Genomic DNA, 23,586 nt, shown 5'->3' on the forward strand with positions numbered 1-23,586 from the left:
ATTTAAACACTTTCTATTATGCCAGGTGATTTGAGGGTTTCAATTTAATGTTTAGATGTATATCACAATTAACATTGAATCACAAGTAGTTTTTTAGTGACTTTTAAAAAATGGTCTTACAAGAAGTCCTAGAATCCTCTAGTTCAGGGGTCCCCAACCTCCAGGCCACGGACCAGTACCAGTCCGTGACCTGTTAGGAACCAGGCCACAGCAGGAGGTGAGTGGTAGACAAGTAAGCAAAGCTTCATCTGCCGCTCCCCCTCGCTCACATTACTGCCGGACCATCCTCGCCCCCCTCCCCCCGATCTGTGGAAAACCTGTCTTCCAGGAAACCAGTCCCTGGTGCCAAAAATGTTGGGGACCGCTGCTCTAGTTAATAGATCTTTAAATATATTTTTCTCTGTTTCTTTCTCTGTTTCCCTTCCTGTCCTTACCTGAACCAGGGATTGTCTTGCATTTAGTAAACCTGTGCTTTTCTACTCTTGAGGCCAGTGCCAAATTCATAGATAAGTCTTTTTCTACAATAGGCAGGCAAAGGATTCAGTTTCTGCTGAGCTTGTCTGATACTCAGAGCAACACATTTCAATTATGTTATTCTAGAATTAGGAATTTTATATAGCTGAATGGAATAAAAATCCAAATAATATACTGCTTAGTTGTAATATTATAGAATAGAAAATAGAGATATAAAACCAAATGAAAATGTTAAACATTATTTCTCAGCCTCTTAATGTTCTGTTGCAAGTCCTAAATGTTTAATGTTTATATTTATGCACTGTTTCCTAATTTTTTTATTTTTTAAAATTTATTTATTTTTATATTTATTTTTGGCTGTGTTGGGTCTTCGTTTCTGTGCGAGGGCTTTCTCTAGTTGCGGCAAGCGGGGGCCACTCTTCATAGCGTCTAATTTTTTTAAGAATATATTTTTTTCTGTTCTTTACTTGCTAGGTATGTGAGATGTTAGCAGCATGAATAGCCATATAATTCAAATATATTTTTCATTAATATTCTGAAAACCAATATCATGTAGGGAAAGAAAAGCTACTTGTAATCAAGAAAATAAATTACCAGTGTTTCACTTATTTAATGACATGATAATATGCATACCAACCACCAAAATAATAAGCATTTGCTGTTATGATATTTGGATTCAGTTGAGGGCACCTAGGTGATTCACATGATCTTGAACTACTCATGAATATTTTGGGGGGCTGGCTGGTTCTCAGCCAATCTAGGCTGGTCTTGACAGCAATGGCTTAGGAGGATCAGTTCTGCTCTACAAGCTCCTCATCCTCCGACAGGCTAGCACATACAAGTTCTGATGGGAATACAAAGAAGAACTACAACAAGTGCAAACACACAGATCCTCTTGAGGCCTAGGCGTAGAACCAGTACCATGTAACTTCCACCTTCCTCTACTGGCCAAAGCAATGCACATAAATAAGTGTAGAATCAGAGTGTAAGAACACTACAAGATAACATGGCAAAGGTCATGAATACAGAGAAGTGAAGATTTGGGACCAGTGATACAATCGACCACAGCAGTAAGTGTTCAGTTACATTTAAAAGAATTAGATCCATGATGTAGTTTGCAAATAGTATCAAATTAAAAAATACAAATAAATATTCAAAAATTAAATTTCTGTGTTCAATTCACTTATGCCTTTTCATATTGCAGACTTAAAAAATCAAAGTATAATTTATATAAGGTGAAATGTTCAGCTATTAAGTACTATTTAGTCAGTTTTCATGAATGCGTATCAAGACACAGAATACTGATACTTTCACTACCCCAGAAATTTCCCTCACAGTCTTTCCTAATCAGTTCACTTCAACTTTATTAATTTTATACTAGATGTATTAGTCACTTCGTTAAGATAAAAAAAGAAATAAAAGGCATAGCTATTAGGAAGAAGAAACAAAGCTCTGAATTCTGAGAAGATTCATGTATACATGGAAAACTGAAGAATTTACAAGAAAAGTAATAAAATATAAAAAGTGCATATAGCAATGTTTCAGGATACACAGTTACTATTAAAAAATAAATTGTATTTATGTATATTAATGAAATACTAAAACTGAAATTTAAAACATACTATTTAAAACAGCATCAAAAATTATCAAATACCGAAGTACAAATTTAACAGTGCAAGATTTTATAGACTCTAAGCTATAAATCTTTGATGATATAAATTGAAGATTTAAAAAACTGTAGAAATATACCAGACCTATAAATTGAGAGATTGAACAGTAAGAGGTCAGTTCTCCTTAAACTGATCTGTGGATTTACTTTAATTTCCCAACTTAACATTAAAATATTAGCTGTGAGCTTTTCGTTGGTGTCCTTTATCAGGGTGAGGAAACCGCCTTCCATTCATAATTTGCTGAGATATTTAATGAAAAATGTGTATTTTACCTTGTCAATACTTTTCTTGCCTCTATTGAAGTAAATAATATTCACTCAATCTGATAATGGTATGAAACACAGTAATTTTTGAATGATAGTCTATTCTTTCATCCTTGTTATACACCTCATATGATAATACTGTGTTTTCCTTTTCCTACAATGATGGATTCGATTCACTAATACTTTAATGACTTTTGCGTCTGTTTTCATAAAACATACTATTCTGCAATTTTTTTGGCAATACCATTGTCTGGTTTTGCTATCAGGGTTGTAGTGGCCTCACCAAATGAGTTGGGAAGCCTTTATTCTTTCTCTACTTTATGAAAAACCTTACAAAAATTGCTATTCTTTCTTCTTTAAATGCCTGATTTAATTCATCAATGGAGCAATCTAGACTTGGTGCTATATTGTGGGAAGATATTTATGAACTAAATATTCACATAGACATATGAATATTTAGGTTATCCACTCTTCTTGAATAGGTGTTGGTTATGTGTGTCTTTTAGAGTACTTTTTTTTTCCATTTGGATTTCAAATTTATTGGCATAGAATTCTTCACCATACCACTTGTTATTTTAACATCTATGAGATATGTAGTAGGTGGTTTCGCTTTAATTCTTAACATTAGTAATCTGGTTTTTCTTTCTGTTTCCTTTTTTCTTCATTATTTTGCTAGGGGTTCATGAATTTTATAGATATTTCTGGAGAAACAACTTCTCACTTTAGTGGTTCTCTCATTTACTGATTTTCTCTTTTTTGTTTGTTTTCTATTTCATTGATTTTTACTGGTATTTATTTTTCTCTTTTTTCTTTAGTATTTGTTCTTTCTCTAACTTCTTTTTGTACTGGGAGCTTTGTTATAGGATGCATTCACATTTAGGATTATATCTTCTTAATTAACTAACCCTTTTAAGCTTATGGCCCTACCTTATATCCTTGAATTAAATTTTTCCTCATTTAAGAACATCAACAATGGCTTTCTTATGATTAATGAATGCATGGTAGATATATCTCCCTTTCTCATGCATAATGGATGAATAATAAATATAGGTCCATTCTCTCATTTTCAACCTGTTTGTGTTTTTATATTTACAGCAAGTTTCTTATAAGTGGCATATGGTTGAATCTTGCTATTTTTATCCAGTCTTATAATGCCTCCCTGTTAATTGAAGTGCTTAGTCTATTTACATGTAATGTAAATTATTCATATGTGTGCATTCAAGTCTAATATACTGCTATATGATTTTGATTGTCTCATCCTTGTTCCTCTATCGTTCTCTCCTTAAATTGTGGGTGAATCAAATATTTAAAAAAATTTTTTATTTTATCTTCTGTTACATCTTTGTTGTTATTGTCATGTATGCATGTTTGTGTTTTGCATTAAAAATGCAATATTGATCTTTAACTTTGAACATTCTGTTTAAACTATTTTAATGTTTCATAAAAGTTTATCTATCATAATATGTTTCAAAATTACCTTTCAACTTTTGTTGTTGTTTATTTTACGTCTATATATGCTGTAAAACCTCTACTATAATCTGAATTGTGTCCCCCCAAAACTCATATGTTTAAGCCCTAATCCCCAATATGATTGCATTTTGATATAAAGCCTTTGAAGTAGTAATTAGGGTTAAATGATGTCATAAGGGTGGGAGTTTAATCTGTGATGATCAGTGTTCTTATAATAAAAGGAGGAGATACCAGGGATGTACACACCCAGGGTAAAGGCCATACGAAGGCACAGCAAAGAGATGACCATGTACAAGCCAAGGAGAAAGGCCATGGGAGGAACCATCTCCCCTGCTTGCACCTTCATCTTGAACTTCCAGTCTCCAGAATTGTGAGAATATAAATTGCTATGGTTTAAGTCATCCAGTGCCGGGCATTTTATATAATAAACTAATATACTTATGTTCTTTTATTATTTTTGACATTTGAATAAGCTACAAAATTTTATTCTTAAATATATATACATCCTAGATACAGTTGCCAAATTAATATTTGAGTATATCTTGACGTTACAGAATGAAAACTGAACACACTGTGAAGTTTAGTCATAGTTAAGGTGAAAACAGAGTCTTGTAGTCTTTTGATTATATCTCAGTTATAAAATAATGACATTGATGCTTTTAACTTGCAATGCACATTTCTTTTTTTAAATTCACTGCTCTTTTTAAATCTGAGACAGCTAACATTTTAAAAAACCGCTGCTGTTTGGGAAAGTAATGGATACTCCTTTAAATGAATCATAGTACAAACATATTTGCTAATTTATATGATGTTAAAATACTTAATTATATAGCTACTAAAATGTACCTTATGCTGATTAATTGATATTTCAAAAATGTGGAAAAATGCATTGAATTTCAGGAACATAGCTCCAGTCATAGTTTACTTTGCTAACTTGTACTTATTTTTAGAACTCTCATCAGAGGACAGTAAAATAGGACCTGGATCAAAGGTCCAGTGAATATGACTTTTCCTTACTCCATTTTGGTCTGCATGTTTACTTACAATCATTATTCCTCTCCAAATTTCCCACTTACTCCATTAAAAATTAATGCTATGAAAGTTCTCTAAAATGTTCAGCTCTTTTTTGGAGTCTCTCTCAATGATTGCAACATTGTAATGTTGTAATTGTAACATTGTATTGTAAAGAGGGGTGGGAAAGGGAGGGTCACAAAGCACAGAGCTGATCTCCCTGTGTTATGCAGCTGCTTCCCACTAGCTATCTATTTTACAATTTGGTAGTGTATATATGTCAGTGCTATTCTCTCACTTCATCCCAGTTTACCCTTCCCCCTCCCCGTGTCCTCAAGTCCATTACCTACGTCTGCATCTTTATCCCTGTCCTGCCCCTAGGTGCATCAGAACCATTTTTTTTTTTTTTTTTAGAGTCCATATATATGTGTTAGCATATGGTGTTTGTTTTCTCTTTCTGACTTACTTCACTCTGTATGACAGACTCTAGGTCCATCCACCTCACTACAAATAACTCAATTTGTGAGTGAATTCTATTCTATGTAAATTATATCTAAATAAAGCTGTTAAATGTCACTAATTTTAAAAATAAATTAGACTACACTAAATTTAAGAATTTCTATTTACCAAAATACAGAATTAAAGTAGTGAGTGTATAAGACAATTCACAGATGGTGGAAGATTTCCCAGTATCTATATCCGAAACAGATATATATCCAGAATAAGGTAAATCGTTCATACAAATCATTAAGAAAACAATAGTATCAACTTAATAAATAATATAAGATGCATTAGTAAAATAAGAAACGAACAAAAACCAGAATATTTAAATGTTCATTTAGTGAAATATACTTGGCATCATTAGGCATGAAGGATAATAATTTACAACTACAATATTATCCTACCACACTCTCCCAACAAAACATCCAAGATTAAAAGGGTAGAAAGTACTGATGTTATGAAAGATGTAGAACAACTTGAAGTCTCATAAATTCCTGGTGAAAGTAAAAATTTGAACAACTATTTTGGAGAACTCTTTTTCAGAATTTCTAAAACTTTTGAGCAAAAGAAATCAGACACATATCACATGACACAATTTTTATAAATTTCAAAGATAAGCAAGTGAATCTATGGTGATAAATCTCGGGGAGAATAACTAAAAAGGTACATGAAAGAATTGTGGATCACAGAAGTGGTGTGTATCTTGAGGAGCATAGTGATTTTCTGAGTATATAAAATTGTAATACATCATCAAGCTCAAAAATATGTTTTACTCAGCAATAACAAAGTAAACATTTTATTTTAAAAGACGAAATATAGGTTTAAGAAAATTACTCTATATAAGAAAACACGTTTTATCCAATTTTGTACTTTCCTCAAAATGAAGAATAAAGTGAGTAAAAAAGGAAAAGGAAAATTTTGTCTTTTTTAAAAAAATTGTATCCCTGTATACATAACATTCAAATTTGATGAGACAATATTTATATCGGGTACATTCTGAAAATGGATATTTAATTATTGGATTACAGCTTTCATTTATGATATAGTCATATTAAAATTTGAGAGAAGTAAAAATTGAGAGTAAAATAGAAATGTATTTTAAGTGTAGTTATAAGTCCAGTTTATTATAGAGCGTATCAAAATTAATATCATGTTAGAAGAAATTCTGACACTGAGCCAGGAAATCATTAAGCTTTTTTCTATATTCTCTGGTATTCACTTGCTTTGATTAAAAGCTGTTAATTTGTAGTCATTTCCTTTAATTAGATTTACATACTACATCCATTATTTTAAGACGTTGTTATTGTTTTTTTTTTTTCTGCATCTGATCATTCTTAAAGAAACATTTTTATTACAGTTACGTTTTAGAAATTTAACGTAAATTATTGAAAAAGCCCTTTCTCCCAAATGTTTCCTAGAATCAATATTTATATCATAATCACGGTGTCATCCAAGTAAATTAAAGATACATAAAAATTGCCTCTTAATCAAACAAAAATTGTAAGTTTTGTTCTGAGAGACGTGATCCCTACTTTGAATCTTTGGGAAATATTTAGAAATAAAAACAAGGTGAAGAACAGAAGAATACTTTTTCAACCTTAATGCCTCATTTTTCTTATGATCAGTAAAGTGAACATATTAAGTGGTTGAAACTATCAATCAAATAAATAAATATGTTAATAATAAAATGACTCATTAAAGAAATGCATAATAGACATTTTTAATTGATACAAGATTAATAAATGTATTTATAGAATAATTTCTGATTAAAGTGGTGATTTTATTGGACAATAAGAAAGCCTATTCATGATACAAAAGCTTGAAACATTTCAATAAATTATAAGATTCATTTTTGTAATCCCGTAGTTGGCTTCTTTCTCTTCTCTTCTTTCAATTCAATACAAATTTTGACTTTGTAAGCAATATGAACCTTAGATAGATTGATATGATGAAACACTATATTCAAGGAAGGACTAAGCAATATAATGCTATAGTCACTTTTTTTTTTTTTTGGATTCTTTGTGACAGAAAGATAAAAGAAAAAAAATTACAGGTGCAGGTGAATAATAGCCTGTCAAAATGAACAAGGGAATGCTTGTAAAGCTGTGCTTTTATTTGAATTATTTATATAAAAAAGGAAAAATTAATTTCTTACGAATAATTTAACACATGGCACACAATATGCTGCAATTTCTTTAACTAGTGCTCTATATAGACAAGTAGGCTCTGTTATTGTGTTATTTCCAATATGAAAGGAGTAAAAACACACTTATACTTCAGAAATTCTTCAAAGAATAAAATTGGGGTGCAAAACTTATACAGACCTCATTGTGAGAAAGGGTAATAGCATTTCTGTTAACTCCAAATTATCTTCAAGGAACAATCGAATTACACATACCTGTTATTACTAGATTACAGATTACAATTTATTTTCAGCATGTGATGGGGATGAAGTGGTTCAGAACAAGAGGAGGCAAAGCCCTAAACCACAGGGCTTAGTCTGCAGTACATGTGAGGCATTGCCTTGGGAAATATTATGAAAGATTTGATAGGAGAACCATTTTCCAGCTATCAGATTGCTAAAGATGTGAGCCATTTTGGATGTGTAGTTACTTTTTAGAGTTATTTTAGGCACAAGATATGTAAAATAGTTATACAGCAATAAAATTTATCTGTTTCTTTTATTTCTTCCTTTCTTCAAGCCTGTAATGAATGTCCATGGAATTTATATTTCAAATTTCTGGAAATATAAAAAAGAACATTGGTGATTTACCAGTATACTTATCTTTTGTGGATAAATATTATAATTTGCCTTTAAAGTGTATTCTATCCACTCACACATTAACTGTACAGATTTAGACATTTTTTTCCATAATTCTAGCTTCCAAATACCCTATGCATAAAAATTATTTTTCATACTTGAGTAATGAATAGAACTATATGAGTACGTGAATTAATTCTTTTCTAGGATTTTCCTCTCAGGAAATTGAGAATCAAGAGTAGACTGTGACTGAAGGATGTACAGGTCTCATGTGCTTTTAAAATTACAATAAAGAAAGGCTATATATTGGCCTTGAAAAATTACTATATAGTTATAGCCGTTGTTTCAATTATATAAATCATACATTAGAGATTGTGCATTCTATATCAATTCAGTCCATAGCTACTTGCATTCACAGTTTACTGATATAATTAATAGATTGCGACAGAGAGGCTTCCTAGCAAAGTTCTTAGACTTCATTAGATCACAAACCACTTTGAGTATCTGAATAGACTATTGAGCCATCCTCCTAATAAATGCAGTGATATATACATCTGATCATATATGCAATTTCCACTGTTTTACAAAATTCTGTATTAAAAATCTCCATCAGTCAGGGTTCTCCAGGAAAAGATAAATAATAATTATAGATAGATAGATAGGTAGATTTTAAGGAATTGGATCGGCTGGCAAGATCCAAAACCTCAAGGTAGGCCAGCAGACTGGAGACCCAGGAGAGCTGATGTTGCAGTTCATGTCTGAAAGCCATTAGAATTTCCTTTTGCTTGATGGAGATCAGGTTTTTTGTTCTACTCAGGCCCTCAACTGATTGGATGATGCTCCCCTACATCATGCAGGGTAATTTACTTTACTTGATTTCTCTGATTAAATGTTAATTCCATCCAAAAATAGCCTCACAAAAACATCCAGAATAATGTTTGACCAAATACCTGGGCAGCAACTCAAGTTGATACATCAAATTAATGACCATTAAGTCCACCCATTGTCCAGTTGTCACCCATATGCATTTTTAAACCACATTTAGTCACCAAATAAAGACAACAATACAGTCATACTTTGCCTAACATGGTAAAACTATCCTGCACACAACCGAAAGCATACTAACAATATTTAAATATTATGATATAAAGTCAATACATCTTATGTTACATGATAAGGGGAAAAGAGACGAAAGAGAACAAAGATATTTGCTTAATATATACAAACAAATATACTAGTAATAGAATAAGGAAGAAATACTCATGACAGTTACACTCGTCATTTCTGCAGCTGGTCATATGGTTATAACTGATATTTATAACTACATTTTTCTACTACCCATTTTGTATTCCCCTTGCCCTCAAGAAGCATGTCAACTGGTTGTGCTATGTAACCCTAGACAGCCAGCCACTTTACTCAAAAAAGGATATCTCCCAGTTAAGTATAAGAATTAAACGGGATAATGAATGTAAGGCACATAAAGAGAAGTGTTTCATGTTCTCATTCAGCCTCCAGAGTAGTTGTAAAGTTAAGCATTAAACACATAAACATATATATATAACTACATAATTAAAGTGTTCTTGATAAAAATAAAATGAAGTGTCTAATTAAATGGAGAGTTAGAGAAATTGTTCTGAGTAAGTAACACTTAAGAAGAAATGAGTTGAATGGGAATTAGGTAAAGAGTTAGGAAGAAAATCATTACAAATAAAGTGAACCATATATTAGGTCCTAATGCAGAAAAGAGCCTAACACATTCGAGGAACTGAAACGTGTGTGTGTGTGTGTGTGTGTGTGTGTGTGTGTGTCTTGTGAGAGGAACAAGACCAAAATGATGCTGTAAGTTAGGATAACACTAGCTGGTTGAGATGGTTAACTTTATGTACCATATCGGCTAGGTTACAGTCCCCAGTATTTAATCAAAACCATATTTGCATTTTGCTGAGGAGGTACTTTGTAGATACGGTCAGTATGTACAATCAGTATCTTCAAAATAATAACCTTGCCTTATGTTATTATAGTGTGCTGAGGTACAAATGTAGAAACCTTCTGTTTACTACTTTTAAAATATGTAATCTCTAAACAAAAGTGTGCTGAATTGGGAAAGGGTATAAGTTGCTAATCTTAAGAATTAGAAATTTCCACAATTATTTTTATGTTTACGTTTAACATTTATACTAATGCTGAACCTATTTATAGAAAAAAAGTTATGCTCTTAAGTATATCACATCCTCAGTAGTCCTGGAGGTTATATTCACTCTTACTTTTCCTAAACCTGGAGAAATGTCCAGAGCTTTAGCAGTTCCTATATTTTATGGGTGTGGAAGACACTGTTCAAAATGTTTTATCTTCACTTGCTCTCACTTTGTTCCAGGGCAGTGGAATTCCATTTTACTCCGGAAAGACAAGAGACACCTAGATCTTAGAGAAAATAAAGCCCTAGCAGAGTCCTTGGGGATGTATCATGATTAGCTGAAGCCAGTACTAATAATCCCATTCCACATTTACAGTGGTGAGTCTAATGGTGTATTTATAATTCAGTGCTACTAATGAGGAGAAATCAGCTTTATTAGCTATTGAAAAAAATACTTCCCAAGGCAAATATTTGAAAGCAATTATCTTTATACTCTGCCCTTCATTACTACTATATACACTAAAGTGAAGGTTTGAAGCCAGTATTTTCTGAGGAATGGGTCAAAAGAATAACATGGATGTGATTGTTGAGTGACTGAACCAACAGTGTAATCATCCTCCAGATACGTTAAAGGGAGAATACATCTTCTTATGATTTGTGACACTTTCAGCTCTTTATCAAAAGTTCAAAAAATTAACAAACTTTTATATTGGTGCTGACAAAAGGAAAAAAGTTGATTCAGAAACTGTCTAATCCATTTTTCAGAATTATAAACTTTGATAACCAAGCAAAAATAATAAAGATGAGTTCTTGGTCTCAAGCTGTGTTTTTAGGGCTATGTCGGGAGAAAAACTGCCCAGTGTATTTAAGCTATTCACATATCATCTGTAGTCAGAATTTTACTAAATGGGGTTGTTTTGTGGAGCAAACACATTGTTATTCCAGAAAAAGTTGTGAAAATTTTGGCTTCACTACATGAAGCTGATTAGGGAATTTTTCACTTGAAAGTATCAGCTAGAAGTCTTGCCTGGCAATGTGGAAGCTAGCCATAAAAAACTAAAAACATATAAAATACATTGTAGGCAGCATGCCCTGACAAAAGCATCTAATTTTCTCATGGAAAAGGATCAAGATTCCTTGGTTAGAGGGCATGTTAATTATTTGGGACCATATCATGCAGAGATAATTGAGTCCTTCACAAAATGACTTCTGTGTTCCATATAAAGCCCTGTGGCAGCAATGATAGTTCCATGCCACATAATGAATTGGAACCATATCTAAGCTGTCACTATTGCCCCACATCATTTCAAGTCTGCTTTAAGGATAGCATGACAGATAAGGTAATCCAGTGGGAGTTTTTGGTGAAAATTCGACAGCAGCATCCATTATGTATCTTATTGTTCATCATGTCTAGAAAAGCACTTTGATGATAGAGAACACATCTTCCTGGCTCAGTGCAGTATCCCCAGTGTTTTTAACAAGTGTATCTGATGAATGATAAGTCCTGTTGTATGAATTATTAAGTCAGCATAGCATGCCCTATTAAAAAATGTTCTTGGTGTGCTTGTGTAAATAATGAAGTAGGTGTGTAAAATATAGATGATTAGTTATAAAACAAAGGGCATATTATAAGCACTACCCTCCATGACTCCGTTTTGCTTTATCTTTTTCTAGAAATGTAGAATTGTCTAGATTGGATTTCTTACTCTAAAACAAAACAGAAGCCATTTTATTTTACTGTAAAGGATATATAAGTTGCAAATACAGTACATAGGTAAAGAAAACACATACAGCATATACATGTTAAAACATTAAATAATGTTAGGCAACCAAAGTAAAAATAAACCAGTGGGAATGCATCAAACTGTAAAGCTTCTGCACAGCAAAGAGACCAATGAACACTGTGAAAAAACATACAAAAAAGAACATTTGTATACTGTATATCTGACAATGAGTAAATATTCAAAATATAAAAGGAACTCCTACAACTCAATAGCAAAAAACCGTATAACACAAACCTGAATAAAAAATGGCCAAAGGACTAGAAAAGATATTTTCCAGGAAAACTTCCAAATTGCCATCAGATTAAAAGATGCTCAACATCAGTAATAATCATCAGGGAGATGCAAATCAAACCACCATGAGATATCACCTCACACATGTTAGGATGGCCTTATTAAAAACAAAAAACAAAAAACTGTTAGATAGGATAAGGAAAAATTAGAATCCTTGTGCATTGTTGGTGGCAATATAAAATAATACAGCCCTTATGGAATACAGTGTGGAGTTTACTTAAAAAGAAAAAAAGAGAACTACAACAAGATCTAGCAATCCCACGTCTCAGTATTTATTCAAAAGTATTGAAATCAGAATCTCAAGACATCTGCATTGACATGTTCACTGTAGCACTATTCACAATAGCCAAGATACGGAAACAACCCAAGGGTCCATTGACAGATGAATGAATAAAGAAAGTGTAGTAGATACATACATTAGCGTATAATTCACCCTTAAAAAAGAGGGAAATCCTGCAATATGTGACAACATGAATGAACCTGGAGGACATTATGCTAAGTGAAATAAGTCAGTCACAAAAGGACAAATACGTTATGATTCCATTTATATGAGGTATCTAAAATACTCAAACTCATAGAAGCTGAGACTAGAAAGGTGGTTGCTAGGGGCTATGAGGGGGAAATGGGGAATAGCTATTCAATGAGTATAAAGTTTCAGTTGTCCAGGATGAATAAGTTCTCGGAGTCTGCTGAACAACATTAAGCCTATAGTTAACAATACTGTACTGTGCAATTAAAGTGTTGTTAAAAGGGTAGACATCATGTTAAATGTTCTAACTACAATAGAAACCTAACTATACTAAAATTAAAATTGAAAAAATAATGTACATTAAGTTGAATATACAATATTTCATGGGGGTGGATAAGTATGTAAGCATGAAGGATGGAGAGGGCTAAAAGATGACTCTTTGGTTCCTTTATTAGGATTTGAGTGTATCGTGGCACCAAATGGTAGAATTCTAGAAATGACAAGTCATGGTTTACAAAGTATGACCACTAGATATTTTTGGACTAACACTGAAGATATTTGCCATCTATCCAAATGTAGATGTCAAAGAGTTACTTAAATTCATTTATTTATTCATTCCTTCATTCTTTCAGAAACTACTATATGCATGTATGCATGTATGAATTGATTGATTGATTGACGGCATTGTGTGTCTGGACACTGTCTCAAGCAGTGGGGTTAGAGAAAGAATTCATTCAGAGAGAAACATCCTTGTCATCCAGAGAGAAAAACTGTTACTTAGGTTGTCAAAGACACAGGAATGAGAATGTTTTGAGATGCAAGAAGTTGTAAGCATTGTTGATTATTGCTGAAAATTCAGATGATGTAGGAACCCAAAAGTGCCATTGAATTTAGATGCATATAGGACACTGTTGACCTTGGCCAGAGCAATATATATAAAGAAATGGAGGTGGGGGATGGATTGTGATTGTCCAGAATTTGAGCACTTTATACTGGCAGCTATAACTCATAGTTTGCTTTGTTAATTACACTATTGAAGCTTAAAATATTTAGTCAAGGAAGCAGAGATACTAGGCTTTCAGTGAGACACGAGAAAGTCCTATTTATTCCTTCAACTTCTTGATAATGTGATATTTGGATATATGGAGTGCTGATTTCTGGCATGGAGAACAGGTAAAATATGCAACCAAATACATAAAGCAAAAATCAAAAATGCTGGTCTCTCAAATGCTAGATAAAATGGCACAAACCGCAGCTTGGGTCAAAGTGTCCTAAAAGAGAAAATTATCCACTATATTCTGAAAATTACTTTTTAGCAATTGCTTTATTACTCTAGTGCTTCAGTTTCATCTTTTATTACAGCGATTAATGAAAAGTCTATATTAATCAATGAGTCAACATTTATTTTGTACAAATAGAACAAGCAATTTCAAGTTTTTTAATATCAAACATCACACTGATTCCTTGATATTTTTTATTCCAGTTCCTAGCAAAATTAAAGGAAACAAATTTGTTTGGAATTCTGGGTGTCCTGCAGTTATTTTGGTGGACAGTTTTTCTCAGCAAAGAGAGACTATTATGTATAGATAATTTATATAATTAATTCATATTGATTATATCAATATATATGATATAAATATCTAACATATTGCATATACTTTATTTTATGTGGAAATGTGTATACTGTATTAAATATCATGTAACCCGTATATGTGTGAAAAAATATGGAATATAATCACCTAGTTTTGACTAAGCAATTTATATCTAGTAAAGATGATAACTTTGTGTTTTCTAAAGCAGTTTAAGATAGGATATAAAAGTGAGTTGGCTAGTTATTTGATTAGTTCTGTGAAAAGCAGCTATAATTCTAAATTTTCATCTCTCTTAATTTTGTAATGCACAAGAGTATATGTAAATTGATAGAGCAAATATTTCTCCTGTTTCTATAGTTTATAAGTTATGAATACTTATTATATCATGTCCCCTCTATTGGCCTGTAAGTTACATACCTTTTTACAATTATTTGTTTATTCTTTTTATTATTAAACATGTATTTCCAATTTGTCAAGCCCAGTGCTAGTTAGTACATTCCCTTTTTTTCCAGAATAATTCAAGGGCCATGAAAAATTTATATCTAGTTCACCCTGTTAAGTGAATATGTCATTGTCATTCTGTATTTCAGTACTAAATACTTTATTTAATTTCTACAGAATACTGTTAGGCAGTCATAATTAATTTAAATTTACTGACATGGTTTTCATTTCCATTGCCCTTCATTCCTCTCTGTTTTTGTTGTTGTTTAAACCTGTCGCTATGACATTTTATCTTTGCTAAGTCTAAATTTAGGATTCCCATTGGTGCTGGATTGCTCTCAAACTTTCACTCAGATTTTGTTTCCGTAACACCTCTATTTCAAGATAAGAATTTTTTATTTTATTATTAATATCAAATAATTCATTTTTAAGATTTTGCTGGGCTCTTTTATGTTTCAGTCGCCTAACAAACTCTTCATTTCATATTTTATCTCCTTTATAACTCTGGTATCTGAAACCCCTACAGGTCTATTTCTATTGACCGTTAGTCTTGCTGGTTGTTATTCAAAATTTTATTTCTCCTCATAGGCCCAAGTCACTTAGAAAGAGTGCGAAAAGTGCATTTAAAACATGTTTCCAAGTATTGAACACTAATAAGATGTTATTTTCCTTCTGATATAATGTATTTGCTTATTCCAGACATCTCAGGCCATTAATAAACCAAGGTCATGATATTTTAATTTCAAGAGTTAAAGTAATTCAAATCTAGTTTTTGGAAAATTTGTGCCAGACTCTTTCAGGGTCACAAAATAAAGGTTTTGGGAGTGGTGATTAGCAGATATCCCCTGCATGAATAAGTCTGGGCTCCAAATTTTGTTCTCATATTCCTATGAGGCTCATAAAGGCACATCTCAGGTTGTCTGCTGCCTCTTTCATAAAAGGCAAATGTACACTGGGGAGACAGTCCTAAATGCTAGACTCATCTCAGAATATATGTTGTTTTCTTCCCTGGGAAGATGGCCTAGACATTCTCAGCAATTTTGTTAGCTCTTTGAGGGCTACAAGCAACTTTTAAAATATCTATATTGTCCAGGTTTCTTAATTGCCTTCAGTAGAATTGGTCTCAATGATCTGATCCACCATTACCAGATATAGAAATCTTACATATTCTTTGTAGGAAAAAAGAATCTGCCATTTGCCTGTATATAATAAAAGAAAAGAAAAGAAAAGAAAAGAACTTCGATAAAAATAACTTGAAAAGGAAACGTTCACAGTCTGCTTTTCTTGTAGTTTCTCAAGAGTTTGTCTGCAATTGAACCACTTTATTTCTTTCACAATAGCCAATATAGTGTTTTATATGCAATAGATACATTTTATGAAAATAGGCAAGTTGAAATATCATATGTTGCCAGAGTTTTAAAATCTTTGTGCACCATTATTATTTTACATGGACAAATTCCGTCCATTAACTTTCATTAAATGTCATGATTTTTTTAATAAAGAAAATATGTTAGAACTCGAAAGAAGTAAGAACTTTAATAATTAAATCTGCTTAACTAAATTTCCCATGCAGTTCAAGGAGAAACAATATATATAATGAAATTCTATGTATTTTGGGGGAAGTTCTTGTGACCTAGTAGCAACATAGGCTTCAGAACTATTATATGATTAATATTTCTTTTAAAAAATCAAAGAAAGAAAAAAGTCATTCAAGATTAGATTAATTTATTCTGATTATCTACTTCATGAAATTTGTGGCTTGAGGTGAACATATTAGAAAATTTAAAAGGACAATCTCATTTCAAGGTATATACCCAAAAATAATTAAAAATAGGAACTCAAAGAGATATTTGTAAAACAATGTTCATAGCAATATTGCAGTAAGTCCCCCACATACAAACCTTCAAGTTTTGAAATTTCAAAGAGGCAAACATGCGTTCTTGTGTCCAATCAAGTAAGTTAGTTCATGTGTCTGGTGTACATTGTCACATGCCTGCATCCTCTACTAGTGGCTGTGCTTTTGTGTACTTTACTGTACAGTACTGTATAGAGTACAGTAGTACAGTATCTTTATTTCAAGCCCAGGATGTCCAGAAGCAAGCGTAAAAGCAGCAGTGATGTAGCTGGTACTGCTGAAGAACCGAAGACATTCATGACGCAGGAAATGGCAAGGGGATTTTCTTTATTTGAGGAGGCACTGTTAGTTTTTGAAGCACTGGACCCAGATGTAGAACGGGACATGAAGATTGCAACAGCCGTTCAGAATGCAATCCAGTGCTACTGTGTCATCTATGACGAGGAAAAAAGAGCTACTACCCAGACATCATTGGATCATTTTCTGAAAAGGGTAAATAGAATTTAATCCAGCAGGGAACCAGAATCTGTGCCATCAACTTCAGGCATGAGTGAAATTGCAGCTTGCCCTCCGTCTCCTATTGCTGACGATCCTTCAGTTCTACCATCTCCCACCTCCTCTCCCTCCTCCAGTCAGTAACTTCTTGCCCGTTCACTCTGTGTCAGCCCCTGGATGCCAGCTGTTGTAGTTTTCAAGGTACTGTACTGTAAGGCTAAAAATGTTTTCTTTATTTTTTGTGTTTGTTTTCTATGTATTATTTATGTGAAAAGTATTATAAACTTATTACAGTACAGCACTATATAGCCGATTGTGTTAGTTGGGTACCTAGGCTAACTTTGTTGGGCTTATGAACAAATTGGACTCACAAACGCTCTCTCTGAATGGAACATTTTCATATGTAGGGGGCTTACTGTATTCACAATTGCCAAATGTAGAAAAAACCAAATGGCTGTTGATGGATGAGTGGCTAAACAAAAGTTAGTATGAAAGTACAATGGAGGGCTTCCCTGGTGGCACAGTGGTTAAGAATCCACCTGCCAATTCAGGGGACACAGGTTCAAGCCCTAGTCCGGGAAGATCCCACATGCCGCAGAGCAGCTAAGCCCATGCGCCACAACTACTGAGCCTGCTCTCTAGAGCCTGCGAGCCACAACTACTGAGCCTGCGTGCCTAGAGCCCGTGCTCCGCAATGAGAAGCCACCAAAATGAGAAGCCTCTGCACCGCAACGAAGAACAGCCTCCGCTCGTCGCAACAAGAGAAAGCCTGCATGCACCAACGAAGACCCAACACAGCCAAAAATAAATAAATAAAGTAAAAATAAATAAATTAAAAACAAACAAACAAAAAGTACAATGGAATATTATTCAGCCTTAAAAAGGAATTAAATTCTAATATATGCTACAATGTAAATGAGCCTTAAAGATATTATGCTTAGTGAAATAACACAGATGCAAAAGGGAAATATTGTATGATTCCATTTATATAATCATTGGAATATTATCCAGCACTAAAAGAAATGAGCTTTTAAAAGGTTTTTATGACTAAAAAGACATAGAGGAAATGTAAATGCATATTACTAAGTGAAGAAGCCAATCCTAAAAGGTTACATACTGTATGATTCCAACCATATCTTATTCAGGAAAAGGCAAAAGTATCAAAACAATAAAAAGATCAGTGGGTGCCAGGGATTCAATGATGAGAATGAATAGGCAGAGCATAGAGGATTTTTAAGGCAGTGAAAATACTCCCTACAATACCATAATTATTGATATGTCATTATACATTTGTCCAAACACATAGAATATACTATAATACACCAAGAGTAAACTGTAATGTAAACTATGGACTTCGGGTGAATACGATGTATCAGTGTAGGTTCACCAGCTGTAAGGAATGTACCACTGGTGGGGGATGCTGATAATGGTGGAGGCTATGCTTGTGCAGGGAAAGGGGGTATATAGGAAATCACTGTACCTTCCTCAATTTTTTTGTGAGCCTAAACCTGCCCTGAGAAAATAAAGTCAACTACTGAATAAAAAATATTTTCTCCCCCACTTGGTCTGGGGAGTATAAAAATTTAATTAATTATCCCAACCTGTCTGTTTATAGTGAGGAACGATTTGATTCCAAAGGAAAATAGAAGATACTAGTACCATTAGAAGAACAAATATATCTTTTTCCAGTAAAAATGACAGAACTGTACCCTTGACATATAATAGGGGAAAACAAAGACAGTGTCCCTAACATTAAGGAGCTCACAATCAAGTTAATATTTTGTGTAATACCCAATGCATTTGTCTTTATTCATGTTTGCCTAACATTATATCATTACATTGGAAAATATTCCTTGAAGGTGTCGATAATACTTTTTAAAGGGATATACACACACACGTGTGTGAGTGTATATATGAGTTTGTGTATGTTTATACTTTTAGCTATGAATTTATCTACAAAAAAATTGATTCAATAATCTGGGCAATTCAAATTAGCATTTTCCTACTATTGCATGAATCAATATGAAAAGTATTCTTTAGAACATTCAATAAGGAGAATGAGCACAACTGCATTTGCACTTCAAGGAGTAACCATGTAATATACGGCCACCCTTACAGTGCTGGTTCATAGCACCAGGTGCCTGGACTAACAGCGTCACTTACACCTGGGAGCTTGTTGGACAGGCCGAGTCTCTGGCCTCCCTCCACACCCACTGAATTAAAATCTCTGGTTAGAGCCCAGCAATCTGATAATTTTTTATGGAATACATTTTCAGAAATATTGCTGTCCAGTTTCAAATAAAAGAATAAGTAAATCAAACTGTTTATTATGGAGAGAAATTCAACCTCCATCCGTAAATTAATTTCGGAATACAGTTTGTATATTTTATTTGAGAAACAAAGCATTATTTCATCCACTGCACTAATATAATGTTGCAGAAAAAGATTTAGACACATATCACATTCTTAGATATACTGGAAACTTAACAGCGAATTGTGACTTTCTCTAAAAATAAAAAGGAACTTGAGATATTGATGACAAAATAATTTGGGGTAATATATCCACACATAAAAATTATGTTTTTTAACTGTATATATTAAATTGCAAGGTTGAAAATTATGGCATATAATAGAAGATGTCATCTTTATTTCTAAAAGTAGAAATTTAAGAAAGTAACTGAATTAAAATATTAGTATGTTGTACATAATGTTCTTGTAAAAAAAATAAGGGTTACCTAATGGAAAAGACATGAGACTGGTTCTCAGGCACATGGCCAGATGGCTTTTCTTGCTCTGCCACTTACCAGTTTATGAGTTTGAGCAAGTCGTCTAACCTATAACCTCTATGTGACTAGACTCTCACTATAACATCATGTAATTAGATGATGCACAGATTTTTATTTAACACAAAATATTTGAGGAGATAGAATTTCAGGTTAAAGAGAGTGATGTCACTGAAAGGCAAGATATACAGGCCAATATCTGGAAGAAGAGATTGCTCTGGATTAGCATCCCTAACACTGTTAGATCTCAGAAAGCTAAAAACCTGGAAGGGCATAGACAAATGGTAAAAAGAAAACAGAATACAAAGTAAAGAAGGGAGGGAGGGAGGGAGGGAGGATAGACATTTTATATACATTGGGTTGGCCAAAAAGTTCGTTCGGGTTTTCTGTAGCATCTTATACCCAATATGTGTATATATATATTTTTAAACATATGTTTAGGATAACAATTCTTCTGGTTTAAAATGACCTCCAATTAATTTACGTTTATGTGGGTGAATATTTAGTCAATTTTAGCTCAAACTGTCTATGAAGACCAATTCTCATGAAGGCATCCGGCTGCAGACTTACGTAGCTACTTAGTGATCTTGGGTCAGCATGTTGCTCTTTGGTGCTCCACTAGTCTCAGGTTTAAGATTATACTATAATCTGGTCCCTAGGTGCCCAGGATCCATGCCCATTAAAACATTATTTGTCCTACCTAGTGCTATTTTTTTTTATTTTAATTTTAATTATTTATTTTTGGCTGTGTTGGGTCTTCGTTGCTGCACGCGGGCTTTCTCTAGTTGCGGCGAGCGTGGGCTACTCTTCGTTGCGGTGCGCAGGCTTCTCATTTTGGTGGCTTCTCATTGCGGAGCACGGGCTCTAGGCACGTGGGCTTCAGTAGTTGTGGCTCGTGGGCGCTAGAGCACAGGCTCACTTATTGTGGCGCACGGGCTTAGTTGCTCCGCGGCATGTGGAATCTTCCCGGACCAGGGATCGAAACTGTGTCCCCTGCTTTGGCAGGCAGATTCTTATCCACTGCGCCACCAGGGAAGCACAGTCCTTTTTTTTTTTTTTAAATGTCTCTATGCATGTATAATATTTGAGGTCTATACCTATCTGTATGCAATGGCCCTCTGTGATTTTCTTATTCTTACCCCAGGACTTTTCTAGTTAACTGGTTGCTTCACTGTTTCTACATCCCCATATTGAGGTACCTATTTCATATGCTGGGGTGAGGGGGCCACTACGTTTAATTCATCATTTGTTAAGCCTTCCTAGATTCTCTATTCATCTGCTGCAATCTATTCCCGTAGAGGCTGACTTCTTTGAACCATATTCTCTAGATTCCCTTTCCATGTATTTTTAAGTTGTAATCAGCCAGTGAGTTGCACCAGCAAGAGGTCAGAATGCAAGGGGCAAGGGAGTTTACATAATTCCCCTTTGCCCCACCCTCCCTGTCTAAGCAAGGTTTGGCCAGTGGCTGCATTCTTCTATAGCAGCAGCCCCTCTTGGAAGCTCCATTTTTACATTTCTGTTTCCCCTGACTTTTGTCACGTCTCCCTTCCTTGCACCTTAACCCCATGGTGGTAATGGCTCCCACCTTAACCCCATGGTGGTAATGGCTCCCTCTTGTTATTTGTCCCTGGTGCTTCACCTCATTGTTTGGTTCCCTTAAACCTCATGAAATTCCCCAAATTCTCTTGAGTTTTCCCATCACTTTTTATGAAGAACTTGACTAGCCACTTTGTTAGTCATCTGTCAATGCCATCAGCCATTTGTGAATTATTATGTAAGTCCAATAAGATCTCTACCTTAATTAGCATGCACTAACTTCAGGTTATATTTCGGGAAAAAAAAGAAGTAATCCACATTAATTGGAAGGCCATTCAAACATATGTAACATATTTACCACTCTTGGTTCCTCATAAGGGATTTTCACTTACAGAGAAAGCTAGGATCACAAGCTCTAAATTCTCCTGGGTCTCCTCCTCATCCTCTCTTCTCCTCCCCTAACTACTTCCTCTTTCTATTCTCCTCTCTTATTAATAGAAGATCCTCTATCATATAGTTTTATAAGCATCAGTCCTCTGCTTCTCTATGACAGATAAGATAAAGGGACTTCAAAAAGGAAAGAAAGAAAAAACAATCCCAGTGAAAAAGCAAAATATTGTGATATATTTTTTAAAAAGATCAGAAGATATGACTTTTGAGATGTAACATTCATAGATGTGATGAAGAATTTATTGTCTTGGCCAGGTCATTACAGGAAAAATTAAAATCACTGTACTCGATAAGATTAAAGAATTACAAGATCAGAGTGTCATATACATGTAAATGTGGCTTACAAAAAACTAAGAAAAGGAAAATGTGAGCCAGATGCTTAATTTCTCAAAGAAATAGGGATATTGTGGATATTAAAAAAAACAGCTTTATTGAAATATAATTCATACTATTTCATACAGTTATACAGATATAATTCATACATACCAAGCAGTTCACCCATTTAAAGTTGTACAGTTCATTTGTTTTATTATATTTATAAATTTGTGTAATCACTATGTTAATTTTAGAATACCTTCATCATTTCAGGAAACTCCATACCTGTTAGCAATCATTCCCCAATTTCTAGAGTCTCTGTAGCCTAGGCAACCACTAATCTACATGTCTATATATTTGTCTATTCTGTACATTTCATAAAAGCAGGTAGCTTCCTTCCTTTACCACCTCATGTAGTCACTATGCAGATATGATGTAATTTATACATATCAATTAAAATTTAAAGCATGTAAGTCAAAGAGTGAGAATAGGGATAAGGTAGAGCATAAGCATAAATGAGGTCATTCATTGAAAATGTTCTAAATGGAATACATTTTGATTTTCTTATTTCCTTTAGAATAGATTTGGGTTATGTTATCAGTAGTTCCAATAGCTCAGTCATGTTTTTATTTAGATGCTATTTTTCCATATTCTTTCACTTCTACCATTTAATTTCATATATATCCATATGACTTGCATATTATGTGTGTATATATATATATATATATATATATATATAATCTTATTTGGATGATTTATGTTTCTTACTCATAAAGTCTGGCATAGAATTAGTAAGTGCTTCATTTTGTTGTTTCTTCTAACAATCAGTTTTGCAGTTAAAGAACTGTGCATAGAGTTCTTACTGTCTATTAGTATTTACATATTTCTTCGTCTCTGTCCCTATCTACTTCACCCTTATTATTTGACAAAGATGAAATATAAATAAAAGAAAGAAATCAATAGTCGTTCTCAGATACAAATGTAAGGAAGATGCAATGTGTAGCTTTATGAGATTTTTCTACACCACTGAACAGTTTTGATTCTACTACTTGGTATGAATGTCATCAGCAAAATGAAGTATGACCAGATCAATCTTTGCTTTAAATTATTTCCAAGAATACATTTAAAAATTTAAGATTTTCTTTCATATTTATTGATATTTTAGTATTCTTTCTTTGGTCATTATTCTCATATCAGAATTTTCTTAGGCTTCTTATTTCTTCAACCCCATCTGAATATGACATCATTCTAGTGCAACTGTGATAAAAATTTCAGTTTTTAAACCAATCAG

This window comes from Eubalaena glacialis, chromosome 4, assembly GCF_028564815.1.
Source record: "Eubalaena glacialis isolate mEubGla1 chromosome 4, mEubGla1.1.hap2.+ XY, whole genome shotgun sequence".
NCBI lineage: Eukaryota > Metazoa > Chordata > Mammalia > Artiodactyla > Balaenidae > Eubalaena > Eubalaena glacialis.